The following is a 22,555-nucleotide window of genomic DNA, read 5'->3' on the forward strand; positions in this document are numbered from 1 at the left end:
AAGCTCTGATAATGTAGAATGCTGTTCCTATCCATGGGCTTTATGTGGAGATCTGTGATGAGGTGACCATCAGAGTCTTTAATGACAATTGTGTCCAGAAAACTGACTGAACGCCCATTGTGATCAGTTTGAGATCTGCAGACTATCATAGTTACAAACATTTCTCCTTATAAAACTGCTAATTTAATAAAGGGTAGAGACCACTCACATTACTTGGTTCAGGTTCATGTTCATCTAAAGACTTTTCCCTACAATTCAGTTTCTGTGCTGAGCTGTAAGATACTAAAACCTGCTCACATCTCCTCCATGGGCTTTTAAAACCAGGCAGTGCATATATACCCTTGGTAAAAAAAAAAAAAAAAAAACACCTGATATTTGCACTTTGGACAAGCTGTAATCTTTCAATTCAGAAGACAACACAAATTGATAGTAAGCAACATAAAAGATTGTGAGCTCTACACTTGGTGTTCTATAATACTGTATCCGAGTCACCGTGCTTGTAGGTCTGTTGCTATTTGACAGCCACAACACAAGCAGGTTAGTATTAGAGGATACCGAGGATACTTTGTCAGCACACAACTGCATTCTGTTAACGTTATCTGAGCACGCTCGCTCATCACTATTTGCCACATTATTACCTTGCAAGAGCTAAACTGTCTCCACTTCAGATTCCAAGTCGAGGTTGGTGTTTTCTGACCAAATCAGTAGTGTCTCACTGGACGTAGAAATTGCTTCCACTGATGCATCACCTATGATGATGCACTCGATGTCCCCTCGGTTCCCCACCACAATGTAGTGATCTTCTCCTTCAATGACTATTAATTCAGTCTCAAAATTATCCATTTCATCATTGTCCACAACAATCTCTTGAGAATGTTCAGGCATGTAGTCTTCTCCCCATGGAAAATGAAGGTAGTTGAGGACTACGTTTACTGGACTCCTGGTGGTGGGGTCTTCAGTGAACAGGACGTGAAATAATTGAGCACTGGCATAAAATTTGGTCCAGCATCCTGGGGGTGAAATGTAGCTTTAAAACCGTTGCCAGTGGATAAAGTCTTGGAAGAGAGGATCATCTTCTCTTGCTCTTTCCCATGGATAACATCCAGTAAAAGACGAAAAGCAGTACGCCAAAAGCCCAGGTGTCAATGGTGGGGCTTAGGACTAGAGCTTCATGGCATTGCAACTGACAAAGCTCTGGGGACATGAAGGGAATCAAGGGTGACATTGATGGTACGAGGGTACCGATGGCTCGTGTTAACCCAAAATCACTTAGCTTGACATGGAAGCAGTCTTTGTCCATGAGTAGCACATTGTCTGGTTTAATGTCTCTATGCACCAGTGCTTGATCGTGCATGTATTCCAATGCTTTGGTCAACTGTAGCGCATAACGCTTCACCATCGCTTCTGGAATTCCAACCTGGAAAAGTAAAGGAAACCATTCAATATCTGTTCACTTAAAATATGTCTGATCTTTAAAATTACCACTTATTTTATCTCCCATGTTTTCTTTTAATTTCACCACCATAAATGTTCACTGGGTGTAGTAAAATGCTTATAGGGGCAGTGAAGAGGAACAGGTAGTCTCAACACGAGCCTTTGATAACTTGTATAGAGCTGGTGGGTGCCGATCCTGCTGGAGCACACAGCAAATGGAGGAAGGAAATGTTTCTGGCACACAGACCAGGTCAAATCAAAGTTTATTTGAACATGGCATGATGAAATGTACAATTGGTGGAGAAAGGTGGCAGTTGATGGACCTAGGTCTTTATTCAACCTACTTAACTATGGCTAAAATAAAAACAACCTGATGCATCTCTGGCACGGCAGTTCACCCTTTGACATCAGGTTATGTTAGTTTTATTTTAGCAATGTTCAAATAAACCTTTTGATTTTTACCTGTTCGATGTACCAGAAACTTCTTGACTTCCTTTATTGTATTTAATTGTTGGCCCTGTAATAGTTTCTGGCACCACTGGTCCCTCACCTTTTCCATCTTGTGACTACTAATGATCACCAACTCTATTGGACAGATCTTTAGAGTGAAGCAAATTTATTTTCCCTGCTTATTCAGCAAGCTATAGCGCTTATCCAATAAGCTGCAGAGGGAACCTGGATACATGGAGCACGCCGGCAGTGCCGCATCTGCATGTCAGGGCTGTCATTGTCGCAACACAAGCATGGAGAGCTCAACAAACAGGTGATATCAAGAAAAACCTTAATGAGTACTTAAATCTAGGACACCAATTTCTAATCTGACTTTCTAGTCTACATAAAACCACTAAACCTAATGTGCCAAAAGGGGGCAAGTAAGGAGTTTTTACAGACCAGTGAGCCACAGGTTGGTAAACACTTTACTAGTGTACATCAGTTTTCAAAAATTTTAAATGTGGTCATTAAATATCCAGTGTTGTATCTACTGTATTTTTTCAGGCTATAAGAGGCACCTTTTTTTTCCCCAAAATATGTTGAAAATGGGGAGTGATGTCTTAGTCTGAATGAGGGATCGGTGGGTCACAGGAGGCAGGAGCTGGCTGCTGCACCAACTCCTGTACCCGCTGCTAGAGAGAAATTAATATTTACTGCTTTCCACACAGATGGGAGTGGAGAGCAGTAAATATTAAATTCTTTACTATCCACATCCACTGGCTTCCTGCAGCTGCTGGAGGACCATGTGTGCCCGCTGTGATAGAGAATTTATGTTCACTGCTCTTCTTGCCCATGGGACTGTAGACCAGTGAATATTCCCTTTGGTAGGGGGCACATGTGATCACCTGGCAGCTGAGGTGACTGTGCCTGCTATTAAAGATTAATATTCACTGCTCTACACGCCTATAGTCCTGTTGTGGGGAGTAGTGAATATTCTGGCAGCTGTCCTCTTCTTCTAGGCAGCACATGACATCACTGCCTTGAGCTGCTTAAAAGCATAAATTAGCTTCTGGTATCAAACAGGACTCTGCTATGAAGCGCAGGGACAATAAGTATTTTTTTTTTTAAATGTTTTTCTGATGGGGGGGCATTCATACCAGGATTGGGATGAGGGGACAATGGATTAAGGAGATGAATATACGAGGGTAGGGGATATGAGAAAACATTGAAGCAAAATATGGTAAATTCTGTACTAATTTCCTCCTCTAAAACCTATGTGCGTTTTTATAGTCTAAATACGATGGTTAAATATTAAATAGTGATGAGTGAATATACTCATTGCTCAAGACTTCTCGAGCATGCTCGGGGGTCCTCCGAGTATTTTTTAGTGCTCGGATTTAGTTTTTCTTGCCGCAACTGAATGATGTACTTATGCTGGCTAAGAGTTGTAAATGTGGGGGTTGCCTGGTTGCTACAGAATCCCCACATGTAATTAAGCAGGCTGAGATGTAAATCATTCAGCTGCTGCAAGAAAAACTAAATCTCCGAGCACTAAACACTGAGGACCCCCGAGCATGCTGGAGAAATCTCGAGTAGAGAGTAGATTCGCTCATTAATATTAAACATTTAGTGATTCTGAAATACTTACACCGGGTTCTATCAGTGAGTGAAGTGTTCCTGCAGGGGCCAAATCCTGGGTCAGGACGTAGAAGTTATCCGAGTCCACGTAGATGGGGTGGGTGGAGATGATTCCTTCGTGACTTGATAGCTGGATGGACACACAGCTCATGGAGGAAATATTCATACTTTGTCTGTGCCTTCTTCATCAGCTTAAGGGCCACATTGTTTCCTTAATTAAAAGAGCAAAATTAATTAATATATCAAAGCAATTGCTTTAGAGTAATATTCATTTTCCACAAAGTTTAGTCTTTAACCCCTCAAGAGATCAAATAATTTATTTCTCCATGATGGATGGATCGGATGTGAAAGATTGCAACTTATTTCTTTCCCTTTTGGCTCATTGTTACCCCTGCAGTATGATCACTTACTGATGGGTTGCTATTATAGATGATCAAATATGCAATCTAGAAAAGTGTAACCATTTTATTCCACACCACAAATGCTGCCACAAGTAATGCAAAAATTAAATGAAGTCCTCTTACCGCTCTATGGACTACTTGGATCTGGTTCTGAGAGCCAGAGCAACAATATTTTTCTAAGAGGGATTATGTAGTCAATAATAAGTCTACAGTTGCCGTGTGACTGTAGACTGTGCGCTGCAAGAAATTGACTGTCCCCACCAGGAATGGCTGCCAAGTATGTGGTAATCATACTCCATGGCAGAATCAATGTAGTGGACATGGCCTTGTGCGACACCCCATCTACTAGACTGGTTCTGGCCAGGAATCTGTATATTTGACTGGAGAAACTGGCAAATCCTCGCAGCCTATAGTGTGTGCGTGTGTACTGGAAGCTGGCTCGGACTGGCCCATAGGATAGCAGGGGAATCCCACCGGTGGGCCCTTATGCAGATCTGGGACCCCCAATCCCACTGTATGGGCAGTATGTGCCATAATTCACTTGATTCACTCTGGATAGAAAAAAAACAGCATCTCATAATTCATTAACCACACTGCCCTGTTTATTATTTAGAGGTAAATTTGTGGACAGTAATATTTGTATACAGGTGAAAAGTGGGTCCCCTCAAAGTCAATATTACTGGTGGGCCCTTAGCACCCTAGTCCGAGACTGTGACATATGAAACCTTCCAGTCAGTCTGAGACTGTAGACTTGCCATTCTAGACCGGACAACCACTTTTAACCCCTTCATGACGTTGACTGTACATGTACTGCACACGTCGTGTCTCTCCCTGTCTCGTGTCTCGCACTGGGCCCAAAACTTAACTTGCACCATGTCAGCTGTTTTGGCGCTCAAAAAATAAGCCCTCACCCGGCCCGAAAAATGGAGACCCTACGGGTATTAACAAAAACCTACATTGTGCTGTTTTTTTAAGCAAATAGACATGTTTGGTATCAAAGTGGAGGAAAAAAACCTCCAAATTTTAAAAAAATATAAACATTTTGCTATTTTCCGATACCCGTAGTGTCTCTATTATAAGGGATTCTGGGCTGGGTGAGGACTAATATTTTGCGTGCCAAGCTGATGCTTTTAATGATACCATTTTGGTGCAGATTCGATCATTTGATGACCCGTTATTGCATATTAATGCAATGTTGTGGTGACCAAAATACTAACTCTAGAAATTAATCCAATCGGTAAATGGCGTATATATTGATAGACCATGAAATTCTGAATGTGGCAATGACAAATGTACATTATTTCATTGTATTGATTTGCATGTGGCAGGTGATTTAAACATTTTTTTTTTTTTTTTTTTTTTTTTACTTTCAATTGCTTTAACCTCTAAATTTTTTGCATTTTCGTTTTTTTACTCCCCTTGTTCCAAGAGCCATTACTTTTATTTTTTGGTCAACACAGCCATGTGAGGGCTTGTTTTTAGCTGGACAAGTTGTACTTTTGAACAACACCATTGGTTTTAACATATTGTGTACTAAAAGAAAAAAAAATTCAAGTACAATAGAATTGCAATCCCACAGTTCTGGTTTTAGTGTTTTTTTTTTTACCATGTTCACTAAATGCTAAACAAACCTGCCATTGATTCTCCAGGTCATCACTAGTTCGTTGACACCAAACATGTCTAGTTATTTTGTTTATGAACTCTTAATGATCTGGAGAATCATAACGACAGGTCAGTTTGGGCTTTTCGCGAACATAAAAAAATGCTATTTTTTTTTTTTTTAAAATTACCAATTTCACCGCACTTAAAACCAACGGTGTCATTCAAAACAGGAAAATTTTTTTTTAACATATTGTGTACTGGAAAAAGTGCAACTCGTCACACAAACAAGCCTTCTCACGGCCATATTGACCAAAAAATCAAAAAGTTATGGCTCTAGAAAGAAGCGGAGCATTAACCCCTTCCTGACCTTTGACGCACTGTATGCGTCATGAAAACCCGTGCCAATCCGACCTATGACGCAGCATATGTGTCATGGCAGGATTGGGCTCCTGCAGGCCGGGTGAAAGGGTTAACTGTAATTTCACCCGGCCTGCAGGGACAGGAGGAGTTGTACTTTAGCCCAGGTTTACAGTACCATGTAAACATATGGAAAACCAAATCCGCTGTGCCCATGGTGCGGAAATTACCATGCGGAAATGCTGCGTTGTATTTTCCGCAGCATGTCAATTCTTTGTGCGGATTCCGCAGCGTTTTACACCTGTTCCTCAATAGGAATCCACAGGTGAAATCCGCACAAAAAACACTGGAAATCCGCGGTAAATCCGCAGGTAAAACGCAGTGCCTTTTACCCGCAGATTTTTAAAAAATGATGCTGAAAAATCTCACACGAATCCGCAACGTGGGCACATAGCCTTAGGGTTAGGGTTGGAATTAGGGTTGTGGTTAGGGGTGTGTTGGGGCTAGGTTTGTGATTAGGGTTATGGCTACAGTTGGGATTAGGGTTAGGGGTGTGTTGGGGTTAGTGTTGGAGGTAGAATTGAGGGGTTTCCACTGTTTAGGCACATCAGGGGTCTCCAAACGCAACATGGCGCCACCATTGATTCCAGCCAATCTTGTATTCAAAAAGTCAAATGGTGCTCCCTCTCTTCCGAGCCCCGACGTGTGCCCAAACAGTGGTTTACCCCCACATATGGGTACCAGCATACTCAGGACAAACTGTGCAACAATTATTGGGGTCCAATTTCTCCTGTTACCCTTGAGAAAAAAAAAATTCTTCAAAAAGGATGTTTTGGCAAGTAAGAAAAATGATTTTTTTATTTTCACGGCTCTGCGTTATAAACTTCTGTGAAGCACCTGGGGGTTTAAAGTGCTCAGTATGCATCTAGATATGTTCCTTGGGGGTCTTGTTTCCAAAATGGGGTCTGTTGTGGCTGGCAATCAGGCAACACAGCGTGCAGTAATCAGCGCACATACAGAGATCTGGCAATAACCAAAAACAATAGGACGAGCTCTGAGACGTGGAATCTCTGTAGACTGCAGTACCTGATCTATCCTCACACAACTATAAAGCAGCAGTGGATTGCGCCTAACAACTACCTATGCAACTCGGCACTGCCTGAGGAGCTGACTAGCCTGAAGATAGAAATACAAGCCTGACTTACCTCAGAGAAATACCCCAAAGGAATAGGCAGCCCCCCACATATAATGACTGTTAGCAAGATGAAAAGACAAACGTAGGAATGAAATAGATTCAGCAAAGTGAGGCCCGATATTCTAGACAGAGCGAGGATAGCAAAGAGAACTATGCAGTCTACAAAAAACCCTAAAACGAAAACCACGCAAAGGGGCAAAAAGACCCACCGTGCCGAACTAACAGCACGGCGGTGCACCCCTTTGCTTCTCAGAGCTTCCAGCAAAAGTTAATAGCAAGCTGGACAGAAAAAACAGAAAACAAACTAGAAGCACTTATCTAGCAGAGCAGCAGGCCCAAGGAAAGATGCAGTAGCTCAGATCCAACACTGGAACATTGACAAGGAGCAAGGAAGACAGACTCAGGTGGAGCTAAATAGCAAGGCAGCCAACGAGCTCACCAAAACACCTGAGGGAAGAAGCCCAGAGACTGCAATACCACTTATGACCACAGAAGTGAACTCAGCCACAGAATTCACAACAGGGGTCACTTGTGGGGGAGCTCCAATTTTTAGGCACACGGGGGCTCTCCAAACGCGACATGGTGTCCGCTAAAGAGTGCAGCCAATTTTTCATTCAAAAAGTCAAATGGCGCTCCTTCCCTTCCAAGCCCTGCCGTGCGCCCAAACAGTGATTTACCCCCAATTGAGGGATCAGCATACTCAGGACAAATTGGACAACAACTTCCGTGGTTCAGTTTCTCCTTTTACCATTGGGAAAATAAATTGTTGCTAAAAGATCATTTTTGTGACTAAAAAGTTAAATGTTCATTTTTTCCTTCCATGTTGCTTCTGCTGCTGTGAAGCACCTGAAGGGTTAATAAACTTCTTGAATGTTTTGTGCACCTTGAGGGGTGCAGTTTTTAGAATGGTGTCACTTTTGGGTATTTTGAGCCATATAGACCCCTCAAACTGACTTCAAATGTGAGGTGCTCCCTAAAAAAAATGATTTTGTAAATTTAGTTGTAAAAATGAGAAATCGCTGGTCAAATTTTAACCCTTATAACTTCCGCACAATTTTGGAAACAAAATTTTTTTTTTTGCAAGGATGTTAAGTAGACGTGTGGGAAATGTTATTTATTAACTATTTTGTGTCACATAACTCTCTGGTTTAACAGAATAAAAATTCAAAATGTGAAAATTGCGAAATTTTCGCCAAATTTCCGTTTTTATCACAAATAAACGCAGAATTTATTGACCTAAATTTACCACTAACATGAAGCCCAATATGTCACGAAAAAACAATCTCAGAACCGCTAGGATCCGTTGAAGCGTTCCTGAGTTATTACCTCATAAAGGGACACTGGTCAGAATTGCAAAAAACGGCCAGGTCATTAAGGTCAAAATAGGCTGGGTCATGAAGGGGTTAAAAAACACGCAAAAATGAAAATGACTCCAGGGGTTATTAAGAGGTTAAAGCAAGTGCAAATTGAGAAACTTGTTAATAATAAAAATTAAAATCATCCCCTACTCGCCCCATTCAAAATAAAACCATTAAAAAAATACACAATAGGTAATGTTGCATTCAGAATCACCCGACCTATATATTAAAAAATTAATACAATCAATAAACGGCGTGGCAAAAGAAAAGTTAGTTTTTTTTTTTTTTTTTTTGTCACCACAACATTGCATTAATATGCTTTTACAGATGATCAAAAGATCGTATCCACACCAAAATGGCATCACTAAAAGCATCAACTCTGCACTCAAGCCCTCAACCAGCTACATATCATGGAAAAATAGATGCTGCAGGTCTCTGAAACTAAAGGCTGCGGTGTGAACGTGAAAAGTGGCTTTCTTTTTCGTTGTGCTAAAGTAGTAAAATGTGAGAATTTATGGAATTTATAAAATGTTAAAAAATGGATCTTTTGTATCACTGGTTACTAGGGTTGAGCGAAACGGGTCGAAATTGTTCAAAAGTCGCCGACTTTTGGCAAGGTCGGGTTTCATGAAACCCGACCCGACCCCAGTGGGGGGTCGGCCATGAAGTCGGCGATCTTTTGAATCTGGAATCGGAATTCCGATCCCGATTCCCGATATGTTTAATCTGAATTCCGATACCAATTCCCGATATCTTAAAGTGTAAAATATAGAATTAAAATAAAAAATATTGCAATACTTACCCTCTGACGCGCCCTGGTACTAACCGGCAGCCTTCCTCCTTCGAATTCGCGCTTCTAGGACCTTGCCGTGACGTCGCGGGTGACGTCGCGGCTTGTGATTGGCCGCGCGGCTGCCCATGTGACCGCTCGCGCGGCCAATCACAAGCCGCGACGTCACCCGCGACGTCACCGAAGGTCCTGGAAGGGCTGATTCTTAGGAAGGAAGGCTGTCGGAAGGAAGCAGGGCGCTTCCGAGGGTGAGTATATACCTAATAGGAATATACTCACCCTCGGAAGCGCCCTGCTAACTTCCGACAGCCTTCCTTCCTAAGAATCAGCCCTTCCAGGACCTTCGGTGACGTCGCGGCTTGTGATTGGCCGCGCGAGCAGTCACATGGGCGGCCGCGCGGCCAATCACAAGCCGCGACGTCACCCGCGACGTCACCGAAGGTCCTGGAAGGCTGATTCTAAGGAAGGAAGGTTCCCGGTTAGTACCAGGGCGCGTCAGAGGGTAAGTATAAGGATATTTTTTATTTTAATTCTATATTTTACACTTAAATATGGATCCCAGGGCCTGAAGGAGAGTTTCCGCTCCTTCAGACCCTGGGAACCATGGAAACCCAGTGCACTGCATTGGGTTTCGAGTTTCGGCCGACCCCGACTTTTTTATAGGATCGGCCGATTTCACTCGACCCGACTTTTCCAAAAGTCGGGTTTCGTGAAACCCGACCCGATCCTATAAAAGTGAAGGTCGCTCAACCCTACTGGTTACATGATCCATACTATAAAACGCCTAAACCCATGCACTGTATGCGATGAAGGAAAACAAAATAATTAGATTTTGGATGGCAAAAGTAGAAGCTAAGCTTTTGTCCTGTAAATTGATTCCCCCACAATCCACCCAAGGAAAGATGCTACAGGTGGATTCAGAATTGTCCTATATATACCGTATTTTCTGGCGTATAAGACGACCCCCAACTTTTCCATATAAAATATGGAATTTGGGATATGCCCGCCGTATAAGACGGGGGTCATCTTATACGCCCAGTCATCTTATACGGCGTGTGGTTCCCAGGGTCTGGAGGAGAGGAGACTACCCTTCAGGCCCTGGGATCCATATTCATGATAAAAATAAAGAATAAAAATAAAAAACATGGATATACTCACCCTCGGACGGGCCCTGGATCACAGCGGTCAAATCACCTGACCGCTCATGTGACCGCGACTTCACTGAAGGTCCTTCACTCACCGCATTCTAAGGAACAGAGGGAGACGCTAGCAGCGCTGTGATCCAGGGCCCGTCCGAGGGTGAGTATATCCATGTTTTTTGTTTATATTCTTTATTTTTAACATGAATATGGATCCCAGGGCCTGAAGAAGAGTCTCCTCTCCTCCAGACCCTGGGAACCACATGCTGAAATGCAGGATCGCTCCCTGCACACGCTGTACCCGGCGTATAAGACGACCCCCGACTTTTGGGACAATTTTTAGGGGTCAAAAAGTCGTCTTATAGTAACATAACATAGTTAGAAAGGCCGAAAAAAGACATTTGTCCATCCAGTTCAGCCTATATTCCATCATAATAAATCCCCAGATCTACGTCCTTCTACAGAACCTAATAATTGTATGATACAATATTGCTCTGCTCCAGGAAGACATCCAGGCCTCTCTTGAACCCCTCGACTGAGTTCGCCATCACCACCTCCTCAGGCAAGCAATTCCAGATTCTCACTGCCCTAACAGTGAAGAATCCTCTTCTATGTTGGTGGAAAAACCTTCTCTCCTCCAGACGCAAAGAATGCCTCCTTGTGCCCGTCACCTTCCTTGGTATAAACAGATCCTCAGCGAGATATTTGTATTGTCCCCTTATATACTTATACATGGTTATTAGATCGCCCCTCAGTCGTCTTTTTTCTAGACTAAATAATCCTAATTTCTCTAATCTATCTGGGTATTGTAGTTCTCCCATCCCCTTTATTAATTTTGTTGCCCTCCTTTGTACTCTCTCTAGTTCCATTATATCCTTCCTGAGCACCGGTGCCCAAAACTGGACACAGTACTCCATGTGCGGTCTAACTAGGGATTTGTACAGAGGCAGTATAATGCTCTCATCATGTGTATCCAGAACTCTTTTAATGCACCCCATGATCCTGTTTGCCTTGGCAGCTGCTGCCTGGCACTGGCTGCTCCAGGTAAGTTTATCATTAACTAGGATCCCCAAGTCCTTCTCCCTGTCAGATTTACCCAGTGGTTTCCCGTTCAGTGTGTAATGGTGACATTGATTCCTTCTTCCCATGTGTATAACCTTACATTTATCATTGTTAAACCTCATCTGCCACCTTTCAGCCCAAGTTTCCAACTTATCCAGATCCATCTGTAGCAGAATACCATCTTCTCTTGTATTAACTGCTTTACATAGTTTTGTATCATCTGCAAATATCGATATTTTACTGTGTAAACCTTCTACAAGATCATTAATGAATATGTTGAAGAGAATAGGTCCCAATACCGACCCCTGCGGTACCCCACTGGTCACAGCGACCCAGTTAGAGACTATACCATTTATAACCACCCTCTGCTTTCTATCACTAAGCCAGTTACTAACCCATTTACACACATTTTCCCCCAGACCAAGCATTCTCATTTTGTGTACCAACCTCTTGTGCGGCACGGTATCAAACGCTTTGGAAAAATCGAGATATACCACGTCCAATGACTCACCGTGGTCCAGCCTATAGCTTACCTCTTCATAAAAACTGATTAGATTGGTTTGACAGGAGCAATTTCTCATAAACCCAATGCCGGGAAATACGGTAGTTTGTCTTGCTACTCGCAAAAATAAAGTTGAAGATGAAACATACATTAGAAACAAGTTAACCAAAAAACAGCAGAAAATGTCAGTCTAGACAGTTTTTTAAGTATTGGATGCTTTGCTGTAGAGGCTTGTGCACCCGCTATGTTTATTAATTAATTTACTTTTCGCAAAACAAACTTTGGTAGTTATATGAATCCCGAAATGCAGCCAAGACCGATACAACTCATCCAGAAATAACCCAGCTTTCATACAGCTATATTGCCAAAATTTAACAATGACTCCTGAAATTACCATGAACGAAGAAAAAAAATAGCTTTGTCCTAAAGCCGCCATTCTTAAGGGGTTGGAAGAGTCACAGGAGTTAGGGTGCTACTGCATAGAATTAAGGTACCGTCACACTAAGCGATGTCGATCGCTGCAGCGTCGCTGTTTGGTCGCTGGAGAGCTGTCACAGACAGCTCTCCAGCGACGCCGGTTCCCTGGCAACCAGGGTAAACATCGGGTTACTAAGCGCAGGGCTGCTCTTAGTAACCCGATGTTTACCCTGGTTACCAGTGAAGACATCGCTGAATCGGCGTCACACACGCCGATTCAGCGATGTCTGCAGGGAGTCCAGCGACGAAATAAAGTTCTGGACTTTCTGCAGCGACCAACGATGTCACAGCAGGATCCTGATCGCTTCTGCCTGTCAAACTGAACGATATCGCTATCCAGGACGCTGCAACATCACGGATCGCTAGCGATATCGTTCAGTGTGACGGTACCTTTAGTTTTTAACACTTTATCATGTTTTTGTTTTTTACATAGGCAAACCTTTTTAAATGATCTGGTGGTGAGGACATGAATTGGTGACATCTGACACATCTAAGAGCTAATTGCAACTGATAACCGACCTTTAGACTACATGGCTCAGGGAAGACTTATGGTTTTCATGTTGCCTGTCTTCTTCTCGGTAGCCATGACCACTTTGCCATAGGTTCTGCTGCCCAGTGTCTTCAAATACTGGTAGTCCTCCTCTTTGGTGTGGGTGACCATCATAGATTATGACAAAATGAAAATTCAGTTGGTTTTCCTCAAGTAGACTTTGATCCGACGTAGTATGAGCTGCAATCTCACAATTGGTGAAGTCGCCTCTGAGTTGAGTGCAAAGACCTTGTAGTAAAGATCCACATCACAAATGACTGCAATGACCCTTCAGTCTAAAGGTACCGTCACACTAAGCGACGCTGCAGCGATACCGACAATGATGTCGATCGCTGCAGCGTCGCTGTTTGGTCACTGGAGAGCTGTCACACAGACAGCTCTCCAGCGACCAACGATGCCGAGGTCCCCAGTAACCAGGGTAAACATCGGGCTACTAAGCGCAGGGCCGCGCTTAGTAACCCGATGTTTACCCTGGTTACCAGTGACGACATCGATGAATCGGCATCACACACGCCGATTCAGCGATGTCAGCGGGGGTCCAGCGACGAAATAAAGTTCTGGACTTTCCTCAGCGACCAACGATCTCCCAGCAGGGGCCTGATCGTTGGTCGCTGTCACACAGAACGATTTTGTTGCTACGTCACAAAAGGCAACGATATCGTTAATGATATCGTTCAGTGTGACGGTACCTTTATATGGACACCATGGCCATGAGATTGAGGTTCCTCCTCCTTCCATAGACAATGGGGTAAGTGACCGTCTAGTCATATGGAAATGAAGATCTCTCCTTAAGGCCCCTTCACATTAAGCGACGCTGCAGCGATACCGACAACGATCCGGATCGCTGCAGCGTCGCTGTTTGGTCGCTGGAGAGCTGTCACACAGACCGCTCTCCAGCGACCAACGATGCCGGTAACCAGGGTAAACATCGGGTAACTAAGCGCAGGGCCGCGCTTAGTAACCTGATGTTTACCCTGGTTACCATCCTAAAAGTAAAAAAAACAAACACTACATACTTACCTACAGCCGTCTGTCCTCCAGCGCTGTGCTCTGCTCTCTTCCTGTACTGTCTGTGAGCACAGCGGCCGGAAAGCAGAGCGGTGACGTCACCGCTCTGCTTTCCGGCTGACCGACGCTCACAGCCAGTGCAGGAGGAGTGCAGAGCACAGCGCTGGAGGACAGACGGCTGTAGGTAAGTATGTAGTGTTTGTTTTTTATTACTTTAAGGATGGTAACCAGGGTAAACATCGGGTTACTAAGCGTGGCCCTGCGCTTAGTTACCCGATGTTTACCCTGGTTACCAGTGAAGACATCGCTGGATCGGTGTCACACAACGATTTTATTAACGATATCGTTGCTACGTCACAAAGCAACGATATCGTTAACAATATCGTTGTGTGAAGGTACCTTTAAACACAAGTCTATTGTGAGTGGAAAGATCAGCCCAGGTACAAAAGACATCTGGGTGGAGGCCATGCTTGGTTTATCCAGTATCTGCCAATTGTTGACATAATCTAACAGGTTGCTTTCTTATGTCAAGTTACTGAAGTAAATGTGTGAAAATGGCCTAAATCCTCCAATACTCTATAGATAAAAGAACATTGTTATCTACAGCATGAAGATTTTTCATGTCGCCTATTCATTCCAAAAATCTGCATCCTGTATTTACAAACCATGATCAAAAAGTTTTGATTACCCCAAAATGGCACCATTGAAAATATATTGATGACGCCATGGCTTTTTTTTTCCCACCAGAATTCAATGGGACACATTATTGTTGGCATCCTTAGTATTAATGACCCATAAAAAGTAAAGTAATATTTAGAGGCACTTGGACACAAGAAGTTATAAAGTAATAATGAGGGGCACTTGATGCAAAATCCTTGCTCTCATTTTACAAACGTTTTTTAAAGAGCAAATGTTTTCCTATTTTGTCTATTTTTACTGCTTATAAAATATTGCACAACAACCCATTCCCCCGATCACAGCCAAAGATGTTAAAGTGAGAATTAATGATGGCGACTTTGTCTAGAGCAGTTGCTATACAACTTTACAGAATAATAAATTTAATTGCATATTACATATCACACATTCTGGATTTATGACTGAACAAGACCATGTCGCCAAGTTTAGCTGCCTGTGTGAGGGTGCTGATCATTTGTTCCCCTGAACCCAGGGCTTTCTCATATACACAGGAGGACTTGCTTGGCCAGTGTGCTCTGTCAGATGAGATGGCTACTGGCAGAGAGTCGGCTAATGTGTGTGGCCAGCCATTGCCTTTTTGTTTATTTCCCAACAAATATGTTGATCGATCCAATTATGCCACCATAGATTGCAAATATTTAGAGGTAATATACTTGGAAATAAACTTCAGATGAAAACTCTTTATTTTGATAAGGGTAATCAGGATAAATTGCACAACAAATTTTGGGGTCCTTTTTATTCCGTGTACACTGATACCTCATATGTGGAGGAAAACGACTGTTTGGCAGAGCTCAAAAGGGAAGGAGCGCCATTTTACTTTATGAATGTAAAATATCCTGTAATCGTTAGTGGACGTCATGTGACTACACATTGGAACCCCCCACAATTTACCTCATTTTCCCTTGGGGAACTCATCTAATGTGTATTGAGCACCTTGTACCCACAGGTGCTAAACAGAACTTTACAACATAAAGCCATGAAAATAAAACACTCATTATTCCCAAATCTTTTTTAGCTCCAAATTTAGCATTTTCTCAAGGTTAACGGGAGAAATAGCGCAGTAAAATTTGTTGTGCAATTTCTCCGGAGTACACAGATCCCCCATAAGTGGGGAATACTACATTTGAGGCACAGAGCAAAGCTCAGGAGGGAAGAGGCGCCGTTTTGCTGGAATGGTTTGTGGATGCCATGTCACATTGGCAGAGCCCCTGAGGTGCCAGAAAAACAAACCCCTTATATGTGAACTCATTTTACAAACTACACTCCCCAATGAATTCATCTAGGGGTGAAGTGATAATATTAACATCACATGTCTCAGAATTTTATAACATTGACTGGTGAAAGAAAAAATAATAACTTGGGGCTATAAATTACATTTTTACCAATAAAATGTTCTTCTAAAGGCAAATAGGAAAAAAATGGACCTCAGTTTGTTGTAAAAAAAAAAAAAGTCATGACTATGTCAATACCCCACATGTAATTGGGGAAATATTTTTCAGGCACAGTGCAAAGCTGAGGGCAAGGAGCGCCAGATTTTACTATTATGGTTTGCAGGTCCCTTGCTCCACTGGGAGAGCCCATTAGATGCCCATGAGGTGCAGGAACAGCAGAGTGACCATATTTTATGAGCTACACCTCTAAATGAATTCATCTAGGGGTGCAGTGATCATATTGACACCACGGGTGTGTAACAGAATTTTATACCATTGGGCAGTGAAGAAGAAAAATTAAACTCTTACCACAGATTTAGTTATAGCCCCAGATTTTACATTTTCACACATTTTTCATTGATGCTTGCTGACTTAGGGCTTGTTTTCTGCATGCTGAGCTGACTCCTTCTCTACAATGGGTCCTTAAAAGAGCCTTGGACTCCACCATCTGTAGACCCCTGGAATTTGCCCTAGGCCTATACGGTCTACCCATCCTCACTTTCCATAATGGCATGCGCACAGGTGTAAAAGATGTAAGAAAAGACTGACCACAACAAATTGTTATCCAAATGTCCACAACACCGAGGTAATGGGCTGAAATGACCTCATGGACGCTCTATTGTATTCCTGTTCTGATACTAAGGAGATGTTTTCTGCTGATGAGCTCCAGGCTCCATGCTGGGGATGAAGGGGTGGATAATACCTTCCTCATGAAAAGGGTTTCACTACATCTCTTCTTAAACATAAGCTGCCTACAAGATGTCCGTGTCCCAGCGCAGGTGGATCAATGATGTCACAACATTGCACTGCTCACATTATGGGTGCAGTAAGAATTATAATTTTTCAGGGGGTGTCGTCCTCTTAGAAAGTATTAACTTCTTTTGTGCCATTTGGGGGCAAAATAACTGGTTTAGGGTCTGCAATATTTGCCTTGCTCATGGGGCTGGCTACACTGTTAAAACAATATTGATGGTACAGTAGATAAGCCTTAAATGGGTGTTCTCATCTCCAAAATCCTATTCCAATATGTAGTAACATAGTTATTAAGGTTGAAGGAAGACTACAAGTCCATCTAGTTCAACCCATAGCCTAACCTAACATGCCCTAACATGTTATCCAGAGGAAGGCAAAAAACCCATGTGACAAATAGTAAGCTCCACTTTGGGGAAAAAAAATTATTTCCCGACTCCACATACGGCAATCAGACTAGTTCCCTGGATCAATTCCCTATCAAGGAATCTAGTATATATTCCCTGTAACATTATACTTTTCCAGTAATGTATCCAGTCCCCTCTTAAATTTAAGTAATGAATTACTCATTACAACATCATACGGCAGAGAGTTCCATAGTCTCACTGCTCTTACAGTAAAGAATCCGCGTCTGTTATTATGCTTAAACCTTTTTTCCTCCAAACGCAGAGGATGCCCCATTGTCCCTGTTTCAGGTCTGATTAAAAAGATCATCAGAAAGGTCTTTGTACTGTTCCCTCATATATTTATACATTAACATAAGATCACCCCTTAGCCTTCGTTTAACCAAACTAAATAGCCCCAAGTGTAATAACCTATCTTGGTATTGCAGACCCCCCAGTCCTCTAATAACCTTGGTCGCTCTTCTCTGCACCCGCTTCAGTTCAGCTCTGTCTTTCTTATACACCGGAGACCAGAACTGTGCACAGTATTCTAAGTGTGGTCGAACAAGTGACTTGTATAGAGGTAAAATTATGTTCTCCTCATGAGCATCTATGCCTCTTTTAATGCATCCCATTATTTTATTTGTCTTTGTAGCAGCTGCCTGACACTGGCCACTAAATGGGAGTTTGTCATCCACCCATATACCCAGGTCTTTTTCATTGACGGTTTTGCCCAGAGTTTTAGAATTAAGCACATAATTATACATCTTATTACTTCTACCCAAGTGAATGACCTTACATTTATCCCCATTAAAGCTCATTTGCCATTTATCAGCCCAAGCTTCTAGTTTACATAAATCATCATATAATATAAAATTGTCCTCCTCTGTATTAATTACCCTGCAGAGTTTAGTTTCATCTGCAAATATTGAAATTCTACTTTGAATGCCCCCTACAAGGTCATTAATAAATATGTTAAAAAGAGGGCCCAATACTGATCCCTGTGGTACCCCACTGCTAACCGTGACCCAGTCCGAGTGTGCTCCATTAATAACCACCCTTTGGTTTGAGAGCTGGCTCAGGGATAGGAAACGCTTACATAAAATGAGAATAATGGGGATAGGGGAAAATATGTGTATCAACCTTTTGTGTGGCACCGTATCAAAAGCTTTTGAAAAGTCCATATACACTACATCCACTGGGTTCCCTTGGTCCAGTCCGGAACTTACCTCCTTATAGAAACTGATCAAATTAGTCTGACATGAACGGTCCCTAGTAAACCCGTGCTGATACTGGGTCATGAGGTTATTCCTCTTCAGATACTCCAGTATATCATCCCTTAGAATGCCTTCCAGGATTTTACCCACAGTAGAGGTTAAGCTTACTGGCCTATAATTTCCGAGTTCAGTTTTTGTCCCCTTTTTGAATATTGGCACCACATTTGCTACACGCCAGTCCTGTGGTACAGACCCTGTTATTATGGAGTCTTTAAAAATTAAAAATAATGGTCTATCAATGACTGTACTTAATTCCTGCAGTACTCGGGGTGTATCCCATCCGGGCCCGGAGATTTGTCAATTTTAGTGATTTTTAGACGCCGCCGCACTTCCTTCTGGGTTAAGCAGGTGACATTTAATTGGGAATTTTTGTGATCACTGATCATTTTGTCTGCCATGGGATTTTCTTTTGTAAATACTGATGAAAAAAAGTCATTTAGCATATTGGCTTTTTCCTCATCCTCATCCTCCATTTCACCCAGATTATTTTTAAGGGGGCCAACACTATAATTTTTTTAGTTTCTCTGTCGCCCATGACGGCACCACGGAATGTACGGGTGCCGTCATGGGCTCAGAAAAATATAGTTCTTACCGATAACGGTATTTCTCTAACCATTTACGTAGTAAAAGAATATTTTGGGATTATTTTTACTCTCTGGCAATGAGTCTCTCAATCTTTGCTGCCTTGATCTGCTTTTTACAGAATTTATTTAATTTATTGTATTTATTTAATGCCTCCTCACTACCTACTGCCTCTAATTCTCTAAATGCTTTCTTTGTCACTTATTGCGCCCCTTACAGCTCTATTTAGCCATATTCGTTTCCTCCTATTTCTAGTATGTTTATTCCCATACGGTATATACTGTGCACAGGTCCTATCCAGGATGCTAATAAATGTCTCCCATTGTCTTTGTGTATTTTTGTCAGGATATCGTCCCAGTTAATTGCACTAAGATCATCTCTCATCCGTTGGAAATTTGCCCTCCTGAAAATTAGTGTCCTTGTAACCCCTCTATTACACATCTTATTAAAGGATACATGAAAATGCGGTCTGGCCTGTTGGTTAATATTAGGTCTAGCAGTGCCCCCCTTCTTGTTGGGTCCTGAACCAGTTGTGAAAGGTAATTGTCTCTCATAGTTGTCAAAAACCGATTACCTTTGCTGGAACTGCAGGTTTCTGTTCCCCAATCTATTTCAGGGTAGTTGAAGTCCCCCATAATAATGACTTCTCCTTGAGTCGCAGCTTCATCTATTTGCTTTATGAGGATATTCTCCATTGCTTCCATTATTTTTGGAGATTTATAACAAACCCCTATCAGTAATTTATTATTTTTTCCCCCTCCCCTTATCTCCACCCACAAGGATTCTACATTTTCATTAAATTCACCTATATTATCACGCAGGATGGGTTTTAAGGACGATTTTACATATAGACACACCTCTCCCCCTCGCTTATATGTACGGTCATTTCTGAACAGGCTATAACCCTGCAAGTTAACAGCCCAGTCATGGCTCTCATCCAGCCATGTTTCAGATATCCCCACCATGTCATAATTATGCTCCAACAACATTAATTCTGATTCGTCCATTTTGTTGGCGAGGCTTCTGGCATTAGTATAAATGCACTTGATGTTCCTCTCTGTGCCTCTATTCTTTCTTAAATTAACTGTTCTAACCCCACCCCCCATGCCACCACCACCCCAACTTCCTTATTTGTGCCCAGGTCTCTGTCTGCACCATCTTCCCCTCCTATGAATTGAATACCCTCCCCCCCAATCCCTAGTTTAAACACTCCTCCAACCTTCTAGCCATTTTCTCCCCCAGCACAGCTGCACACTCCCCATTGAGGTGCAGCCCATCCCTAGCGTAGAGCCTGTAGCCAACTGAGAAGTTGGCCCAGTTCTGCAGGAACCCAAACCCCTCCTTCCTACACCAATTCTTGAGCCACTTATTAACCTCCCTAATCTCCCGTTGCCTCTCTGGCGTGGTACAGGCAGTATTTTGGAAAATACCACGTTGGAGGTCCTTTCTTTCAGCTTGCAGCCTAATTCCCTGAAATCATCTTTAAGTACCTTCCACCTACCTCTAACTTTATCATTTGTGCCAATGTGCACCGTGACCGCTGGGTCCTCACCAGCCCCTCCCAGTAATCTGTCCACCCGATCAGCGATGTCTGACTCGAGCGCCAGGTAGGCAGCACACCGTTCGACGATCCCTGTCTTTGTGACAGATTGCCCTATCCGTTCCCCTAATAATTTAATAGAGTCGCCCACTACCAGCACCTGTCTAGCCTGCCCTGCTCTCCTATTTCCCTCCTTACTGGAGCAGTCCCTCCTCCGGCTTTCAGAGGACATGCCTGGCTGCAGCAGTGCTACCCCTGTACTGGCACCCCCCTCATCTGCCAACTTAGCAAACTTATTGGGGTGTTCCAGATCAGGACTAGCCTCCCTGGCACTCTTCCCTCTACCCCGCTTCCTAACTGTCACCCAGCTTGCTACTTCATCGTCCTGCAGCTCCATCCTACCATCCCCCGCCTCATCTATCCCATTGAGCGTCTTCTCCGTGAGCAGAAGACTCCTCTCCATATTGTCTATGGATCTGTGTTGCCAGCTGCACATTTAGATTCAGAATCTGGGTTTCCAAATGCACAACGTGCTCACATCTCACAGCAGTATGCACCCTCGATCGGCTGCTCAAGGACTGCATACATGTGGCAAGATGTGCACTGGATGGCATTAGCAATAGTGGAGCACATTTCCTAATGGGGATTGCACCAGACAGAAAAGTTAAATAAAAAAAATACAAAGTATTAATAAAAGACACAGCAATTTCTCCCTTGGAAACTTCCTGAATCCAAAGTCACTGAATCACAAGTCACACTTACCGCCGTTCACACTTACGCTCTGGTCACACTCAGCTCGTTCACACTCGCTATGCTGAAGATTTATAGATTTTTGTTTTTTCTCTAGTTCACCTCAACAGAAATCCACCTTGCTGTTCAAATGCACTTGTGTAAAAGCGCCAAAACATAAAAAAATATAAATGAGGTATCGCTGTAATTGTACTGACCCAAAGAATAAAGCAGTCTTACCAATTTTACCACATGCAGAACAGTATAAAAAAATTATCAAACCAGCAATTCAGGAATTGTTGATTCTGAAAAATCAGAATAGAAAGTGATCAAGTGTCATGTGCCTGAAAATGGTGCCAATAAAATCGTCAGCTCGTCCTGCAAGAAAACGAGCCATAACATGACTGTCGGCCGAAATATAAAAAAAATTATAGCTCTCAAAACATGGTGGTGCAGAAACTAGTTATTGCAATAGGAGGCGTCTATTAGTGTGTGACAGCCAAACGTAAAAACCCGTATCTGGAATGAGCAAAGCGAGAATATGGTCTTGATTTAAGCTTCCAAAATTAACTAATCCTGAAAAACAAAAGCTTATTTCCTTCTCAATATAGCACCAATGAAAATGTTGTCCAACAAGGAAAAGGAGCTTTTCATGGACTTGAAAAAATACTTATAAACTAATGTTTCTCTGTTATGGGGGCACTCGGGGTGGGAGAGGGATATTAGATCATAAAGGGACACTCGTATTACTACTTTATCGGGGCTTTATCACTTTATAAATGCTTAATGCCCCAATTATTTCTTACAAAGAGGAACCTGCAGTGTTACTGTGGAGACACACATGATACTTTACATGGGGGATCTGAGAACAGCAGTATTTCACGGATTTCCCCCAAAGACTTGTATTCAGCCCTGAGGGATGGTCATAAGATGCACAGTAGACCCAAGGTAAAAAGGTTGGGGATCCTTTACTCATTTAATCTGCTATTCGCTAAAATGGGAAAATATTGAGGTGTAGGGATCCATCCATGATCCTATCCAAGTGTTGGGTACGTCCACTGGATTATTGGTTCTATCCAGCACATTAATAGACCCTGTACCTCAATATTTCACATGTTTTTGGGTTTTATCCAACTGATCAGTTGGGTACTAGTTTTGTGTCCTGTTTCATTGTCTATAGCGGTGGTCTAGTCACCCGTGTGCAACGTAGTCTCCCACATGCC

At 42.6% G+C, this 22,555-nt stretch overlaps 1 pseudogene; it reads right to left on the reverse strand.

Annotated features, from left to right (window-relative positions):
• Positions 1-1,029: 1,029 nt before the first annotated feature.
• On the reverse strand, positions 1,030-13,048 carry LOC138637914 (serine/threonine-protein kinase SBK1-like; annotated as a pseudogene).
• Between the last annotated feature and the right edge of the window lie 9,507 nt (positions 13,049-22,555).

The sequence above is a fragment of the Ranitomeya imitator genome, chromosome 5 (assembly GCF_032444005.1).
Source record: "Ranitomeya imitator isolate aRanImi1 chromosome 5, aRanImi1.pri, whole genome shotgun sequence".
Classification (NCBI taxonomy): Eukaryota; Metazoa; Chordata; class Amphibia; order Anura; family Dendrobatidae; genus Ranitomeya; species Ranitomeya imitator.